A 13,508-nucleotide genomic window follows, 5' to 3' on the forward strand; every position below is an offset into this window, starting at 1 on the left:
AAATCGACCCACAACCTACAGACTGTCAAGAATTAATAAATCTTGTCTTGAGACTTGATTATCATTTAAAAGAACGTAAAGGGAAGGCGCAAAAAGATTGAAAAATATTCATAGCGCGTTCATGATAACAGAGACTCAAGAACTCCGAAAGAAAGAACGCCAGAACCAATGGAAATTGGAACCATCAGAAGACCTTTGACCAAAGATGAAAGGGACCTACGCAGAAAAAATGGACAATGTCTTTATTGTGGGCGAAAAGGTCATTTTGCCAAAGATTGTCCAATCAAACCAAAGAACAAGCAAGGTCCAGTTCAGAAGGTCGCAGCCAATGTACCAGTCGAGTTGGAAAACTAAAACACCCAAGATGCAGAGAAGGGTTGCTCTTGGGTGTCACCGTGGACCCTTCACAATCTAGACATCTTAAACTGGAAATAAGAGTTCAGGTCAAGAAAAAGATCTATTTCAAAAAGGCTCTAGTCGATTCTGGGGCTACTGGGAACTTTGTTGATGTCCAATTAGTTCGTGCATGGGGGATCCCATGTATTGAAAAGAAGACCCCAGAAATCATCCAGGCAGTCGATGGAAACTCTTGACTGGAGGTCCGGTAACTCTTCAGATTATCCCCTTGTCGATGATTTGTGAAGATAAGAATCAAAGAAAGAAAGTTAAAGAGAAAATCATCCTTGAAATGATCCATGCTCCCCAATATGGGATTATCCTCGGCTTGCCATGGTTAACTCATCACAATCCGGAGATCAATTGGGCAGAACGAAAAATCGTGTTCTCATCTGCGCTATGTAATGAACAATGTCTCCAAAAGATTCAAGTGCCAAAAGTTTGCAACTCTTACATAGCTACTGCCGCGGAGAAAGAAATTCAGCTGCCCAAACAGTATTCATCTTACAAAGATGTATTTGATGAGAAAGGAGCAGAGACTCTACCTCCTCATAGATCTTATGACTGTCAAATTGATCTAGCCCCAGGTGCGATACTTCCCAACTGTCGTGTATATGCCCTGTCAGAACATGAAAATCAACATTTACGAAAATACCTAGATACATTTTTGGAGAATGGCTTCATTCGCCCCTCTAAGTCTCCTGCAGCTTCGCCTTTGTTTTTTGTTCCAAAAGCTAATGGAGAACTTCGAACTTGCATCGACTATATGGGTTTGAACAAAGTCACCATCAAGAATAAATATCCTTTACCCCTAATTCCGGTCTTATTGGAACAAGTAAAGAGAGCAAAAATCTACATGAAGCTTGACCTTCGAGGTGCTTATCATTTGGTCAGAATGAGAGAGGGTGACGAATGGAAAACAACGTTCAAGACAAGATATGGCCTTTTTGAATACACCGTCATGCCTTTTGGTCTGTGTAATGCTCCAGCAGCATTTTAATTTTTCTTGAATGACGTTCTTAGAGAGTACCTCGACATATTTGCTATAGTCTACATCGAAGACATTTTGATCTACTCAGACAATGAAAACAAACATGTCCAACATGTCAAGAAAATTCTTGCAGCCCTTCGAAAACACCATTTGTACTGCAAACTAACCAAGTGTGAGTTTCATGTTACCACAGTTGAGTTTTTAGGGGTTATTCTTACCCCTCAAGGTATGGTGATGGCAGAAAAGAAAGTAAAAGCCGTATCTGATTGGCTCACCCCAAAGACTGTTTGTGATGTACAATGTTTCCTGGGGTTTGCAAATTTTTACCGGAGATTCATAAATCATTTCTCCCAGACAGTGGCTCCAATCACTAAGCTACTAACAAAGAAAGAAACGTTTGTATGGTCCCCAGAAGCTGATCAAGCCTTCTCGACTTTGAAGGAAGCTTTCTCCACTGCCCCAGTCTTGACTCATCCTGATGCAAATCAACCTTTCATAGTGGAAGCTTATGCTTCAGATGTAGCAATAGGATCCGTCTTATCACAACGAAATAAAGACACTGGTCAACTTCATCCTGTACCTTATATGCCTCGGAAGTTGAACGAAGCCGAACAGAACTATGTCATTGCTGAAAAAGAGCTTCTGGCAATTCGTGACGCCTTTAAATAATGGAGACATCATTTGTTGGGTGCCAAATACACTATCACAGTATATACTGATCATCGTAATCTTCAATTCATGAGTTCCGCCAGACTTTTGACCCCTCAGCAATTACGCTGGATGCTTTTTTTTGCCAAATTTGATTTTGTAGTAACCTTCCGGCCTGGTTAAGATAATCGCAAGGCTGACGCCTTGTCCCGTCAAGAGTCTACCACGTTGCCTGCATTTCAAGCCTCCAGAGCTATCATTGCTCCTGACAAGGTTCTATGTATCATAAAAACTGAAGATTTCTTTGAAGAAATTCGCAACTCTTTCACTGTTGAAAAATGGCAAACATGGGCCCAAGCAGATCCCAAAAGGTCAATCAAGCAAGGTTTACCCTTTCATGACGCTCGTTTGTTCGTACCCACTACCAAACTTCGCAAGATAGTGTTTCATTGGTTGCATGTTATACCTACGGCAGGTCACCCAGGTACTCCTAAAACTCTTGAACTGATCCAACGCTATTTTTGGTGGCCTACCCTAACAAAAGATGTAAAAGCAATGGTAAACAACTGTGAAGTTTGTGCTCGCATTAAAACAAGTCATTCAAAACCAAAAGGGTTGTTACATCAACTTCCAACCCCAAGTCGTCCATGGGAGCACATTTCTTTAGACTTTATTACCGGTCTGCCAGTGGTTCAACAGCATTCAGTAATTCTGGTGGCAGTAGATAGTCTCACGAAATATGGACATTTCATCGCCTGTAAAAAATTGCCCACTTCTAGTGAATTGGCAACTATTTTACTGAACAGAGTGGTTCGTTATCATGGACTGCCAAAGGTTATCCTCTCCGATCGGGGGTCACAATTTTCCTCCAATTTCTAGAAGACATGGTGTAAGACACTCCATGTGACATCTACGCTATCTACTAGTCACCATCCTCAACCAGATGGTCAAACGGAGAGACTAAATCAGACTTTGAAACAATATCTACGTGCCTACGCTGAAAAGGCACTTCATTCTTGGACATCTATGCTCTGGTTAGCTGAGTTAGCTTACAATAACTCATTCCACACTTCTATTGGCGTTACACCCTTTTTTGGTTTATTTGGCTATCATCCTGACACCTTGCCCATCACAATTCCTCAATAAAGTTCTCTTACTCCAGCTGTGTCAGAAACCATTCAGCATTTACATCAAACCCAGAAACTGATTCAACAGCATTTAGAAAAAGCCAATCAAAAATATAAAAGGCATTATGACAAGAAACATTGTGAGGGACCGCAATATCAACCAGGTGACAAAGTGTGGCTTTCCACAAAACATATAGACTTCAAGAAGAAGCACATGTTTAACCCCAAATTCATAGGTCCTTATACTGTCCTTCAGCAAATCAATCCGGTGACCTATAAACTACAATTGCCCAGATCCTTACGGATTCATCCAGTGTTCCACACTTCCCTCTTGACAAAGGCAGTCCAAAAGGTCCACCCTCATCCAGCTCCTGTTCTAGTTCAAGGGGAAGAAGAATACGAAGTCATGAAAGTGTTGGATTCTAAACTGAGAGGGCGTAATCTATGGTACTTAATCTCATGGAAAGATTATGGTCCTGAAAGTAACTCATGGGTTTCCACATCCGATGTTCATACTCCAGTACTTGTGAGACGCTTTCATCGTCTTAATCCAAGCAAACCAGGCCCTAGAGCGCGTCTGGGAGAGGGGAGTACTGTCAACACCAGAGCAGTACGCGCTCTATTGGAGACAAAAATGGAAAAACCCAGCACTCTCAAAACAACGTAATTTATGCATTGTGCTGATATGTTGTGGTTTAACCTTTTGCATTGCAGAGTTCAATCCTGAAAACGTATTTTTAATATGCTTACAAATACTGTTCCTTTGCAATGTATTGCTGCAGGTTTTCAGAGTGTGTTAGGGTGTGGTCCCTTTCCAGGGCCTTCCAGAGACTTTCCCTGCAACATGCCTGGGCGTGGTTCTGGGCTGGGCCAAGACTCTATAAAAGAGAGCCAGCCCAACTCCCAGTGATCACTATTCAGAGATCCCGGTGCAGAGCAGCAGCTTCTTCCTGAGCTCCTGTCCCGGCGGCCTATTTGGATCTTCCAGTCTTCTGCCCTTCATCCTTCATTGGTGATCATTGTTCCAGGCGGTAAGACGTGGTTGTACTACCCCGACACCGTTATTGAGAATTTTCATATTCTTGGTTTAATTCTTATATGAGTAACAGATTACTTGCGCGCTACCATTTCTTGACATTTATATGGTAGTTTACAAATAGGCAAGACGCGCGATTTGTTTCATAAAGGTTTGACTTTGTTATTCATTGCGTGCTACCATTTCTTGACATTGGCATGGTGGCTTAAGAAACGGCAAGACGCGCAATTTGTTTTATGGTGTTTAAACATTGTTGTCCATTGCGCGCTACTATTTCTTGACATTTACATGATGTTTTACGAATTGGCAAGACGTGCAACTCTTTTCATTAGGATTTAACTTTGTTGTTTATTGCGCGCTACCATTTCTTGACATTTACATGGTGGCTTGAGAATCGGCAAAAGAAGCTTGATTCGTTTCATTGTACTTTGATCTTGTTATTTATTTTGACATTTACATCGTGTTTTACGAATCGGCAAGACGCGCGATTCGATTAATGCCGATTTGACTTTGATATACATTGCATGCTACCATTTCTTGGTATTTTACATGGTGACACTCGAATCGGCAAGACGCACCATTCTCTCCTTGAGTTTAATTCATGTTGTTTATTGTATGCCACTATTCTAAGATATTTATTATGTATTATTCGAGTTGACAAGTTATGTGATTTGTTTCCTGAATCCATATTGTGTTATTCATGGTGCACAATCCTTTTATGGTGTTTACTATATATATATATATATAAATCTGCAATATGCGCAATTTGTGTTGAAACATTTTAAGAGTACACAGAAGGCCAGAGTTTCTAGATGCAATATTGTATGGTCCTAGTATACATTCTCAAAACAGGATTTATATGACTGGTTTAAAATTTAGTCAGAATGTTTTTCTGATTCTCATGTAAAGGAAAGTACTTGAATAAGAAAGTTTTCATTTAATTCATCTTGATTCCCCTACAGGTATCCGGCCATCTTGAAACTTAGTCATTTTAAACCTAACTCTTAGATTGTTCATGTTTTCAGAGTGACTAGGCTTAGAATCATAGTCTAGTATTGATTTCAGGAGATATAATTTTCTTATTGTATGTTCTAACCTTTTTCTTACTACAGGTCTCCTTCCCAGCTGTTCCCTTCCTAATCCCGTCTTCCCCTCTTGAACTCTCTCAGCCTCTGTGATTTATCTATCAGAGTCTTGGAGCTGTTCAGTGGTGGACGTGTTGGGAACGTGCACAGACCCCGAGGATCTGGTGACTCTGACACATGACTACCCTTCAACCACAACTCTGAGTGACAAACCATACCATCATGTCAACTAGCCCCCAGCAAAACCTTCTACTAAGTGGCACATTCATGTGCCATCAGATATGCATGCATAACATCTGTACTTACGAAAGTTACCCACCAGAAAATCTGGATCTCAGACAACTACAATTGAATGGAAGAAGTCTAGCAACCACAAAAACATAACTACAACTAGGTGTCCTCTCCATCCTCCAAGATGTGCCATATGCAGCAGATCCAGTCATCATGTAGCCAATAATGATATCCCACTGTAAACTACTCTGCCATATTTCACACCCAAGCAAATGCACACATCTATTTTGCACTTACATGTTGTACCAACAATTAGAGATGATGCCAATGAAAACCATCTAACTCATATTCCTATCTGCAATATCCTGGAGTAGGTAACATGTAAATACCCATGTCACAATGGACACATTCAAAGAATGCACATCTCAATAAGTTACACCTGTCCCAACTGAGTCAAGGAGGTAGTAGCAAGGTCACCCAGATAGGCCTCACGTTCGGCATTAAAAGGACCAACATTGACGTCAGGTCTACTATGTCAGGGAGAGATGTCTCGAGAAAACACACAACAATGAATCAGCAAGCCACAGGATAGCCACCACTAATGTCTGCCACCAATCACAATAACATCATCTGAGTGTGCCTGTAGTAAACATCTGTTCCTTGCATGCTGGAGAGTCACAGAACCTGCATTGGCCAGTAAAAGGACCCCAACCCATTGTCCAATATGAAGCCACATCACTACCCACATCACAGAAATGGTAAGCCTGCCATATGTCTGTGGATGAATGGCTGAGCCCAAAAAACATGTGATGTCAACATCACTGCAAGTCACTCTATGATGCATGCCTACAGTCAGAGCACATTGTCCAATCTATTCAGGTGCAGTGCACTAATCAACATGATACCACATCAAGGGCATGGGAAACACAAAGTTGTTCCACAATCTTGATCTACCTGCCATGTCCTTCAGTGTACCTGCAGTCCTACATGCAAACTGGCATACAGAGGCACAAGAAGTAAAGGTGATACACTCATGTCCGTGGCACAGCATGAAATGGATCACATTTGTAATTGTTCCAAACCATTAACTGTTTTCCATGCACATATATATGTTTGACTATATACATTATCCCATCAACACGGGTAGAACATGCATGACATTGCAGAAAGGAATGCATCCCTAAGAGGAAAGGACACATGCTGACATGTAGGCACAATGGTATATCGGCTACATTCATTGGACATAATTCTTGTCTATGGACATTTCCCACTTACCAGGGGAAAGTAGTTTGCTACATCTGCAGGCCTTTAACCATGTAAGCCATGTCACGTCTATGCTGGGCACAAACCTATCACAGACTGCAGTGAGGCACCAACATCAATCATACACTGAAGACCACTTGCTTCTGGGTGGCAGATGTCTGCATACACATATGCCCAGACACATAGCAAAAGACAGTGTTCACTCACTCACTTACCTATTGTCTGTGACATTCAGGGGAAGTGATCTGTGGGTCAGAAATCAAACCCATCCCAACTACAAATAGTACATGATTGTTCACTGCACACAGCCATTTGTGGTCCCTGCAGGGGAAGTAGATTGGGGATTCGCAACAGGTTTGTACTAAGTTCCAGGTTCAGAAGACAAGGTACCCCAGTTTCATATCCATCATATGTCAACACCAACAATCTCCAATCAACTGTGTGACACATGGCACAGCCCTCATTTTCAAGGGGAGCAGTCAGTACCCCACTCATTCATCTGGCAATGGAACAGGCAGGAATTTGCAGTGTACTCACCCCCTTGTAGCTGCTGTTCTGCCCCCAAATGCCCATCCAGCCCCAGGCAGGTCACTGCCAGAATGCGGGCCATTAGGGGATCATGGTCAAATGGATACCCCACCCACATTGAGAGGATAGCCCCAGCTGGGACTCAACGATCTTCTGGGCACAGCATCTCAAGTCCTCCCACCTCTTGTGACACTCGGTGCTCCACTGGCTGTGGACCCCCAGGGCTCACGTCTTCCTGGCGACGGCTCTCCAAATCTTCTTCTTCTGATGGGCGTTGACCTGCATGGATGCAAAAGACAGGAAACCATGTCAAAAATGTCCCATCCAAAATGGCAGAGTCACATACATGTCTGTACACTACGCTAAGCCCATTATGTATTGCCCAGACTGGCCAGCTGTGGCACATACCAGCCACAGAATACAGGGACATGACAGCAAACACTTTTTAATCAGCAGCCCAACCCACCACCCTGCTCAGGCCCTCCACCGACCAGGTAGGCTAACTGAAATCTTGTGGGACATGCTCAAGCAATCAGAGGGAGCTCAGAAGCACTATGGGACACGTGACAACTCTGTATCTTCTGAGAGGTGGATTATAAGCACAAAGGTTTCGGTCCACTCACACTCTGTGAGGATGGTTATCCACCAACATTTACTCCAGCCTAGTGCCAGAGCACAAGACCCAGCCCCACACATGGATAACAATGAAGGGACTGGCATGGTGGGTACAGGAGGTTCCTAAGCTGGTCATGTGTGGACATGTAGACTCACAGATGCATACTCATTCCACCTCAGGGGTTGGGGTAATGCATCATCTACCTGTGACACAGAACATGCTTCTGGAAATATGTGTCCATCCTACAGTGATGGCATCCAACAAACAAAGGCATGCTTTGTCCATTGTCAGCCATGTAACACAACAATGGAGCTAGATATCATGATCTAACAGGATTCATCACACTGTCTGTACTGTGAGACTGACATGTATGCTATAAGCCTGCACTGGACAAATTTGACCTGTGTAATGATGACAACAGGGCTGGGGGAGTAACAGAACTGTCAGGGGTCAAAGACACACATTGACAGTGATGCCTAGTACATACTGATCACAGAGCTTTGACTCTTCATCCCATACCATCTACATACTCCTCAGTGAAGGAACCTCAGGAAGCTGCACCTTAGCACAAAGACTAGAGTGGTCCGCATGACAGGATGTCCTGTGAGACAGGTAGTGGACACAGTGTCACAGTTGGAATGACAGACACTGGTCTCTACAAGCTGAGCAGACAGAACCTGCATGAAAATTGATTCCCATCCATTCCATGCATGACAGAACATCATGTAGCCAATAGCAATTTACCATGTGATGTGTATGTGGCAACTGAAAGGGCAGAGTGAGTCTGCATATGGCTCCAAATGAAGCTCAGTGGCGAAATACACAGGGCTCAGTTTACACACACCTCACACATACAACATGCCCACGCTGCCCATGCTGTCATGGATGTACATGTGCTCTCACATTGTCGACATCCATGTGTCCGGTGGACAAGGGCGGTTCACAATGTCCAGTGGATTAGGTTAGGTGCTGCCATTTTAGGGGCATAAGATGTAGTTTATGGCTAAACAAAATGGGCCACAAGTACAAAAATGTTGTTAATGCAAGTGGTGAATGCTGCTTGTGTCCTGGCGTGTAGGTCCTTCAACTTTTACACCCTTTTGGGCATACGCTACACACATATGGCTACTTGCTCTGGGACACGGCCCGACCCGCACAAATTATGTTATGTGACATGAATTCAAAGTTCGAGTGTCAAGTCTCATGCACAAATAGTTGCTGTCCAGGTAGATTATGTGTACACAGTAGTGGGAATGCAAGGGGGAAACATGTTACTTCTGTATGATTGACAGTGGTGGTGTGTACTGTGTATCACATCCTCAACCTCTGACATGCTTTGTCACAGTTTGTGAATGACAAGCATATATGTTTTTTGCAAGGGACACATTGAATGATGCCTATACTCATTTTTTGTCCCAAATAGGTGCCAAGGGAGGGAAAGGATCAGACATCCTCCTGTGTATCCTCCACTGGCAGACCTTCAGACCATGGAAGACAGACACATAATCCAGATCTACCTCCTTAATAGGCAAACAATCGTGGATCTCTGTTGTCTGTTGGAGCCAGATCTGATGCCTACCATTAGTCATCCAAATAGCATACCACCCATTACACTAGTCATGGCAGTGTTGCACTTCCTGGCCACAGGATCCTTCCAGAATACAGTGGCACTATCTGCTAGGATGCCCCAGTCTATGTTCAGTCTAGTATTGAAGGATGTACTCCCAGCAATGTTGAAACACATGGGCAGCTTAATCCAATTTCCTCAACGTGAGGATTTTGCGCATGTGTAGGCTGACATCTATGGTTTGGCACACATCCCACATGTGGTGGGAGCCATTTATAGTACACATGTAGCCTTGGTTCCACCGCAATGAACAAATCCATCAGAACAGGAAGAATTTCCATTCCATCAGTGCCCAGGTTGTTTCTTTGGCGGTCCTCTACATTTCATAAGTCTGTGCCCGTTATCCGGGTTCAGTCCATGATGCCTTCATCATGTGGAACAGCGCAATTCCACAACTGATGTCACTACTGTACCCAGAGAGGTCCTGGCTGGTTGTAAGTCACATATGTCATGTATTCTTTTAAAGCAATGTCTGTTGCAATGAAAATGATGAGAGGGACTCATAGTTGCACATATGTCATATTCCCTTACAGGGGACTCTGCATACCCAAACCGTCCATGTTTGTTGACACCGGTGAGAAACCCAACTACATCAGGGGAAGTCAGCTTCATCTATGCCCATGGAAGAACATGGCGTGTCATGGAGCGGGCTTTTGGGCTCCTGAAAGCCAGATTTTGGTGTCTGGACAAGACAGGTGGAGCCCTCCTCTACTCACCTGAAAATGTTTGTAAGATCAGTGTGGCCTGCCACACACTCCACAACATTGCTCTGCTAAGGATTATCCCATATATTCCAGGTGAGGGGGAGCTTGTAGTGCCATTGGGTGAGACCACTGAAATGCCAAGTGAGGATGACAGTGATAAAGAGTAAGGTGAGGACTTGCAGGCAAGTCTCATCAATCACTACTTCACTTGAGTGTAAGTATGTCATGTGATGTGATTTCTCTGACTGTTTTGGGAAGTGTTGGGGTCAGGATGTGTTGAATGGGGTAATTTCCCACTAAAGACACGGCATTTAATCCTATGGACTATACAGCCAAGCTTTGCTGCCTAAGTCAGACTAGGACATTTAACTACCTTTACGATTTGCTGTGTTAGTGTCAGTCTCATTGAGGTCTGAGTTGATCTACAGTACTTCGTGATGTGGTGTGGGTCATATGTATGATTTTTCATGCCTTAGCTCCCCGTATTCTAATTTTTCACCCAGACATCTTCATCATGCCATCCTCATGTGGGCATATCAGAGTTGTGACATTAGTAGGTAGATGTAGCTGTTCTGACATGTGAAGTGGACACGGATTGATCCGGGTAATGTTGGTCATAGATTTGGGGTGTATGGGTCTCGTGTCAAAGGAGCCTGGAGAGTAGGTGGAGGGAGATCTGAAGTGCACAATACACTTGTGATTTGGGGGTGTGATGGGCCAATTGTTTCATGTGTTTGACCATGTTGTCATGCTACATGTCATCCAGTGCAATCCATGCATTCTCCCATCACATTGTATGTACTGTGATTCGGTATGACCTTTTTGTGGCTGTCAATGTGTTTCCACATATCAGGCAAGGGCTTATGTGCCACAACACTGACAGAGGTTAGCATCATACCATCAGAGGCTTGGTCATTGTAATAGGATGGACCTAGGATCAGGAAATGTTGTACTGCCCTCTGGCTGTGCCCTGGTGTATGTAGAGTTGACAGACCTGGTTTCGTATGTGATAAGGCTCAAGCTAGTGACAACATCCACTAATCTGTTGGCCTGTCCTACCGGACGAGGACTGACAAACCACATTCTACTGCGGTCTGGAGATGTTCCCTTTGGGATATCAGGCCTGACTCATTGTATTTCAGACGTTCTTGACTATGGCACTCCAGACCTTTCAATAGCCTATGTGCAGTACAGTGCAATAAAATGTTTGGTGTGACCAGACCCTTATGGCATTGTGTTGCTAGTCAGACTCAGCATGACACTACCTGAGACCTCCCCCTCCTTCCATTACCACCTTATGTCTTCCTTGTGTGCATTACATGGGTTTAATATTCGACATTTCAAAAAGAGATAGGTGTGTTTATTTACATATGTACATGGAATAATTGTAAAACTCTAAAAAAAAAGGTAAGGTGAAGTGATCAGTCATGGGGATGTAATCAATAGAATAGATGACACAACAACTACTTCCATGACAAATGGAAAGTGGTAAAAGACCAGTCAACAGAGTGAATCTGTGGCGCACAAAGGAGTTCCATCAGGAAGAGGTCACTTCCTGGCAGTGGTTGGTGTCTTGCCATCTGCACCTCCTGGAGTCATGTGTGGACATTCCTGCTTGCGGGGGGTTCAGTAGCTACAGAGGCAGGGGTGTCTGAGGCAGGTGCTTTCCCTGACAGGGCCTCCCTTCCAGTGGCTGCCACAGATCAGGGTATTGCAGATCTCCTCAAACACCCCTGTTAGGGAGGCCAAGATGGTGTTGGAGGCCCCCCACTTTTCCATGGTTTCCCAATGGAAGTCCGTCTGCAGCTGCTTCATCTCCCTGAGTTTGGTAAGTACCTGGCCCATCATGCCTTGGGATTGTTGGTTGGCTCCCAAGACATGACTGATGGTATCGTGGCCAAGATCATCACCAGCAGCCTTTTGCCGCTGAGTCACACCATCCCTCTCACATACTGTACCTGCACCTGTCTGCCCCCTTCCACTGATTCTATGTCCTTCATTGTTGGAGTTTACTGGTTGTGACTCAAGAACCTGGACTGGGGGGTATAAAATGTTTGTGACTGTCTTTGGGACACATGTTTGGGGGCAACTGGCTGCCTGAGATGTTGAGGCCATGGAGCTGGGAGGAGTCGATGTGGTCATGGTGAGGCTCACTGGTGTAGTCTGACCAGATTGCCCGGATGGGCCAGAACCGTCCTCAACATCCACACATCCAGGAGTGGTGTCCTCACTGAGGGCTTCATCCATGGGGGTTGTGGCAGTGTCTTCAGTGGTGTCAGTAGTCGCAGTGGCAGCTCGACTTATTGATATGAGAGATACACTGTTACAGGTTATATTGTGCCACCTATCTCCCATAGATGACAGTGACATTTGGTTAGGGACACATCTACACATTGGGGTTAGCAGCTCTCCCTTAGGTGACAAGTTCACATACTATCCTTCGTAATGACCTGAGATTTGAGTAACATATTTATTCCATTTCAGTCAACTAGCTTCAGAATGTCTGAGTACCTAACACTTGGAGGAATGGTCATAGACGTATATCTTGCCAGCAGTGCAGGCAAAACAGTGGCTGGGCAGGATGTGGTTTAGGTCATCTTAAGACCTAGTTGACTGTTATGCAGGCAGGCCCAATAACCTGCAGAATATGTGATATATGTCACCATGTGATCAGTGCATTGTGGATATGTCTGTTACCAATGCCATTCAGATGATGCATCTTGGGGCCTTTGATCTGTCCTAAAGTTTATAGCCCACATTGAGTTGTCCACAAAATGTAATCTTGGCATAGCAGCTCAAGATGGTTCTAGGTGTATAGCTACATCACAGGGTGTATCATGACCTGTATCTTGGTCCCTCCAAGGTGAGTAAACGTCATTAGTGAGTTCACAGACAGATGCACAAAGTCAAAAGGCCACTAGCCTGGTGATAGGACTTACATGGACTTGCCCTCCTGGGATTTAAAGTCATGTTTCTCCATGTACTACACACAGTATACATACATCATCCTCTTGGGTGAGTACATTTCCATTGTAAGTTAACCGACAAGGATATTTGAGCATATGCAGAGTGGGCTAGTGCTTTGAATTGGGTAGACCCAACTTAGCAATCATGTGACTCCCTGTTCCTCATGAACTTGTTATGTGTCATCCCCCCAGGTGATGCAGTGTATGTGTGAATTCCCAGGAAAATTGTATTTTGGCGTTCACTGAGCTGGTACTTGGAATGTCAGTTAGGGATCCTCCTGTGTATTAGG

This window comes from Pleurodeles waltl, chromosome 9 (assembly GCF_031143425.1).
Source record: "Pleurodeles waltl isolate 20211129_DDA chromosome 9, aPleWal1.hap1.20221129, whole genome shotgun sequence".
NCBI classification, from domain to species: domain Eukaryota; kingdom Metazoa; phylum Chordata; class Amphibia; order Caudata; family Salamandridae; genus Pleurodeles; species Pleurodeles waltl.